Source organism: Labrus bergylta, chromosome 22, assembly GCF_963930695.1.
Source record: "Labrus bergylta chromosome 22, fLabBer1.1, whole genome shotgun sequence".
Classification (NCBI taxonomy): domain Eukaryota; kingdom Metazoa; phylum Chordata; class Actinopteri; order Labriformes; family Labridae; genus Labrus; species Labrus bergylta.
Window position 1 is genome coordinate 20,160,663 of NC_089216.1, and position 6,403 is coordinate 20,167,065.

Sequence of the window (6,403 nt, forward strand, 5' to 3'; positions counted from 1 at the left end):
GCACTTCACCATTTTCAAACCTTTTTCTACCGTCAAGTGCTGAAGCTTTAAAAAAACTACAAATCTTTAGTAAGAGTTTAAACAAAAGCTGCTGCGTCTGAGAGAAACCCACCAAGGTCCAATCAACTTCAAAGATGGGCAAAAATGTTTTTTTTTGTTCTTTATGCGTCACAGTTACTTTAATGGATAATACTTTATGACATCCACAATCAACTGTAAATTGATAGTTTACTTTGTTAAATACTTATTTTACTAGTTCATTTTGGTTTGTGTCATGCACAATCATTAGTTTATAAATTATATATTGTATTATAACTGATATCGATCACATTTAACTGAGTTTCTGAACAACATCGAGCAGCCACACTGATTATAATAATACATAATTATTAAACACTAAACAAAACATTTGAACAGCAAATATTTGTCAAGATCGCCCACAACCATAAATATATCAGGCAGAACATCCACAGCTAGATGTGTCCACCTCCAAATCAGAGTATATAAGTATAGAGTAGAGGTTCTCAACTGGTGGGTTGCGGAGATGCTTTCAGTGGGTCACGACCAAGCGGCAACTTTCGGTCTTGAAAAAGGAAGCCAATGTGGGAGTGCAAAAACCTTCAGTTAATAAAAGTGTCTGCTTGAGGTTGGCTGCAGAAACACCAGAAGTCACATACACATGACAAAGCTGTTTCTACTAGAAATGAACACGTTTACAGCCTGGTAGAAAAAATAAAATAGGTCTGAATAGTTATTGTCATCATGGGCACACACTGTACAGGGGGTGGATTAAAAAAAAGGCTCCGTTTTGATTTTGAATGCGATAAGTGTTATCCATAGATAGGCTCTTAGCTGACATGATTGACAGGTGGGCGCAATGAGGTTTAAAACCTGCCTCAGCTCCAGCTCTCAGACTGTCGTTAGGTTGACTGAAAGTTAGACTGAGACAGGATTTCCAACATGGCGGCTGCTGTCGATGAGCCTCCAGAGCCCCCTGCAGGAACAGATGGCTGACATCACTCAGGCTTCATCCATTCATATTAACAGTCTCTGATCACGACACACTTTTGCCTGGAAAAATTTTAGTCAAAAAGTCTATGAATCGCTTTCCCTCAGACATCAGTTTAATTTACTACCCTCTGAAGACACTAGGGACAAAAACGTTCACTTCCAAAAAACTGCTATAAAAATAGAACAGATTGATATTTTTTTCTCCTTTTTTCTGCATAAATCCCTTTAACAACTTCAGCCCTGCTCAAAATTATCAAACATTCAATCATTTTTAGGAATTTAACCTTTTAAAAGCCAGTTTGATTACATGATTCTGGCATTTAAAGGGTTAAATAAATTCCTGATAATTATTCAATATTTGACTTAAGAGGGTAGTAAACATGTTTCTCAGTGTTCTATTGATCTATTAAAAAATAAATAATTTGCATTCCAAAATGTGTCAAGAGAGATTCTTTCTTACAAAAAATGTGTGTCATACGCACTAACACAGACAAAATGATGACCAGATGAAGAGGAAACATTTGACCAAATGGACAAAAATGTCCATAATGATGCATGAGGGTTAAACATTTTTGTAAATGTTTTTTCCATTTCTGTTCTGACATGTTTTGTACCTTCTAAAGTTCAAACTGCACAATTATTATTTATTTCTTTAAGATTTATTTTTGGGCTTTTTGTGCCTTTAATGTAGAGATAGGACAGTGGGTAGATTCAGAAATCAGGGAGAGAGAGAGAGAGAGAGAGAGAGAGAGAGTGGGGAATGACATGCATGCATGTACATCTACATACATGGGACGCGCACTGGTTAAAAAATATTGTAAATATCGAAATTGATTTTTCATGAAGGATTTAGCGGTGGATCCTGAGGCTAGACCAGTTCAAAACCACTGGGATAGATAGTTTCAATAAATACCCCACTTTGATCTCGTTAACTTTAATCTAGTTAACATTATTGTTTCCTTATTGATGAACAATGAGCAGGGGTTAAAGTTTTTTTCATTTCTTTTCCACTTAAACCAACCAAAATGAGCGACCAGGAAACATAAAAAGTGTTAAGATATCCCAGCTGAAACATCGCTTTGCTTAACCGTCACTTATGGATTTGACCTTTAAGCTCTTTATTTGTTTACGTTTTATCTTCTGCTTTGGCCTAGAAATCCTGTCTACACTGTAAATACAGTCCACATACACAGACTGACCCAGATTGATGCTATAAGTCAGGAAGCTGTCACTGTACAATGTAGACTAAACCCCTTCCCTCCTGGTTCCTCAGATCACCAACCACCAGCTCCGGGCAGATTCATGACTCCCTGCTGCATCTGCAATGGTAATGAGTTCAACTTCAGGGTCAGTATGGGAAGGCAAAATGTTGAAAACATAAAAAGAAAGTTGAAGATGTATTTTTAAAAAAATGCATTAAAGCAGCTGGAGGAGCTATGAAAACTGAACTTAGTCAGAGGGACTGTTTTGTTTCACGCAGTTGACCTGTTAGCTAGTTTTAGTACCAGGAGCTTTCATTATGATGTCGATTGAAATAAATGTTCATTTCAAAAGACGAAATTTTTTTGTTTCTGGCATTTTGTTCAAAAGTAATATCAAGTCCCATCGATGGCGGTCTCCATGCTGGAAACCCTGTTTCAGCCAAACGACAGGCTGGTCGTCGAGAGCTGAGGCGGGTTTTAAGCCTCTTGAAGAACCGTTACATGGCGCCCCAGGCTGTCAATCAGGTCATCTACGAGCCTTATTAATATAGTTTGACAACATGTTAAATGTATAACAGTACAGTAACTTTTTTTTGTATGTAACTAGTTGGCTGGTTGGTGAGCGCCACCATTGGATAGTCTGACAAGAACAATGCATTTTAGGGCGGTTTAGTACCCCCAGTGAACTCTGATCATACTTTAAAAAGTTTGGCAAATCTAGTTTACCTCCGGTCATTTCTCAAATACACAAAGTTGCATATTGTGATTTCTGAACGAACTACACACTCAATGTGACGTCACATGAATTTCTTAGGATGAATAGAAAAAAAGGGTTTTGGACACGGCAAGAAAGAAGAAGAAAGTGAAAAACTGAGGAGAAAAAAAGGAGACAGAGAAGAAGAAAAGAAAAGAAGCAACAAAGCTGCTACAGTCAATGCTAATGCACAACATCCGATAATGCAAAGCTGTGCAGCTGTGGCGCAGTGGGTAGAGTCGTCGTCTCTCAACCTGAAGGTCGTGGGTCAGATCCCCAGCTCCTGCAACTACATGTCTGATGTGTCCTTGGGCAAGACATTAAAGCCTGAATGTGTATGAATGGGATTAGTTACTTCTGATGGTCTCACCACATAGAAACCTCTACCATCAGTGTGTGAATGTGTAGGTGTGACCTGCAGTGTGAAACTGTTTGAATAGTCAGAAGACGAAAGCACTCTATAAGCTCAAGTCCATTTACCATGAACAATAAGTAATAATGCAAAGTTCTCATTTCTAGATGTCTGCTTTGCCTTGTAGTCGACTTTGGATATGCAGACTTCAAGCCTTCTATACAAACTGTGCTCTAGTTCAGTGGTTCTCAACTGGTGGGTTGGGACCCAGAGGTGGATCGCGGAGCCATTTTCAGTGTGCCTGGAAAAAAACTTGTGTAAAAAAGTCTCTGAAGTGCTTTTTAAACATTTTGTTCTGTTCAGTTTCTTGCTTTTGTCACACGTTTTGTACCGACTCACAATTTTTAAAAAAATATCAGAAAATGTGGTTCTCGATTATCCACGGAGGAGTTGGTGGTGGGTCCTGAGGCTAAGACGAGTAGAGAAACCTCTGCTCTAGTTAATCCTTAAATCAGATCAGTAATGACTTGTTAGACTATATGATGTAACTTCCATTAGGTGGATTAGCATGCAGATTGTCTCCCTGTCCTGCAGTGAATGGACAAACCCAGCAGACAATGGGAGGCCTTGTTCATATCAGTGGTCAGCAGTTTGTGTGACTTCACACTGTGGTTGAACAAAAGAGCTACAGCAATGTGAGAGGAAGTAATAACCTATAATCCTGGAGGAAGTCGTCCCCACTGCCAGGTTCATGGAAATGTGCTCACCTACTGGCTGGATTACAGATTTTTAATGGAATAAAGCTTTACTTTCTCTTCCTTTTTCCAGCGTTCTTGAACTCTCATTCTCTCACGTTCCTGCCCTTTCCTTCGTCCCCTTCCACCCACGTCTTCTCTTGCTATTACTCTTTTTCCTCCTGTACTGTACCCAGGCCTCAAGTCTGAGCTGCTCAGGCCAACAAATGCCTCATTGTCGCTGGGGAGGAATGACCCCACAGCTCAAGGAATGTGTTTGACTTTGATAGCAGAAGTTGATGAAGACGTTTGTATGGGGGCGGCTCATTGGTTGAAAGAGTTGATGGAAGAAAAAAGATGAAGGGAATGCAACGAGGATAAATTTATGAAGGTACAAAAGGTGATAAAAAAAGAGCTGGCCGAGATGTAGAAGAAGAAGATCAGGGGGCCAGCCTCGAGCCTACCAGTGCTGTTGCCACTAGCAACCTGATTTATCTGATGTCCTCTCGGCTGCGTTTCCACCGACAACCTGGACTCTCACAGAACATAAAAAAGAACATTGCTCTTTCACCCCCTCTGCTTTCCTCTTCTTTTCTTGTAAACTACTTTTTTTAAAAGCGTAAACACACATTTGTCTCGGGCGGTTTATCCGTTGTCCAACGCTCAATAGGCAGCGAAAAAGAAAACATCTAAATCAGCCTCCAAAGGAGGGGCACGGACAACATTCTCCCGTGGGGGATCTCCCCTCCCCGTTCCCGAGGCCTCCTCTGGATCTGAAGTGAGCAAGTGGAATGAGTGAGGCGCTCTAAGTGCGCCCTGGAAGTCACTGAGGCATTAGCAATAAAACTCGCTGGGCCCGTGTTTTAGTTTCCCTGAAAAGCTCAGAATGTGACAATGAGGAGGATGGCGCCCTTCTCTACATGTCCCTGTGTCTCCACCACCTCAGTCTTCTTATGCAACAAGACTCCACTTTTGTGCAGCAGCAGCAGGACCAACAGGACTTGTCCCCGGACTTGTGGACTCATTCTTCTGGTCTTTGCTCCAAGGCAAAGAGATAGAGAGATAGAGAGAGAGAGAGAGAGAGAGAGAGAGAGGTGTTCCTGGAGAGCTCGGCAAGAGTGCAGTGAACAAGCATATTTGGAGAGTTTGGACAAGGTGAATAAAATCACAGTCTGCAGCTCAGTGAGCATGACAGAGACCACAGTGTGATGTAGAGTGTACTATACTGTGATACAAAAGTAATCAGATATGAGGCAATGCACTGCAAAGACCTTACAAAGGTGGGTCAGCACCTATGACTAAGAAGATACAATACTTAGTTTAACAAATACTTTATAATGTTACACTCTAAAGTTCTTAATACTGTTACATTAATACATAAGGTAACATATTTTAATAATCTATATAAGCTCTTGTTTCAAACTCCAAACAGGTAGGTGCCCCGCAGTGATGGAGACATTGAGCCCTCAGTCGGTCCTCAAATAAGGAAAATTAAATCTCTGAATAACTTTTTGTCTTTTTTTTTTTTTTTATCTCTGTCTGGTTGTTTATGTCAGTTTGTGGACTTTGTTTTTTTTGTCTCTCTGAAGTTGTTTTATATTTTAAAATTTTTGTATTTGATGTCTCGGATTGTTTTGTCTCTTTATGATTGTTTTGTGTTTGGTTTTAACGTTTTAAAGTTATTTTTCTAATGTCTTTTAGTTCATTTGGTCTCTGTTTCTGAGTATGTACCTTTGAGGTTTTTGTCTCTTTGTTGTTGTTGTTGTTTGTTTGATGTCGACTTTTGTTTAGCTTTAAGTCTCTTTCAGGTTGTCTTCTGTCCCCATGATTTGTTTTACGTCTCGTAAGTTGTTTTCAATTTCATTGATCTGTGTGTGATGTCTCTGATTGTATTTTCTCTTTTTGGTTGTTTTTTGTGTCTCCCTCTTTTTTCTCTCCTTAAAAGCTCGACTTTCTGCATTAGACGTCTGGATTTAAAATCTTACTTACAAAAAATGTACAAAATAAAGCAGAAAGTCAAATCTCCAGGGGGGAAAAGTTTGCACCAGTGTATGTAGCCCTTTGCCAGATATACTGTGAACAGTTATCATCTTTTCAATGTATGCTACATTACTGCCCTCTACTGGCCAAAGGCTGACATTACAAGCGTCCAGGATAATCCATCACTGTTCTTCTCAACAAAATCAAACACAAACAACTGGCTTTCTGTGTCCCTTAAACTGCACCATGTTTATAAAAGAGGCTCTTTTAAGAACAGGCCCATCACCACTTTCAAGAAACTTGTATTTGAAGGTTTGTTTTAGACTTAAATAACAAAGTTTACAACATGTTTAGACACAAAAAAACAGTG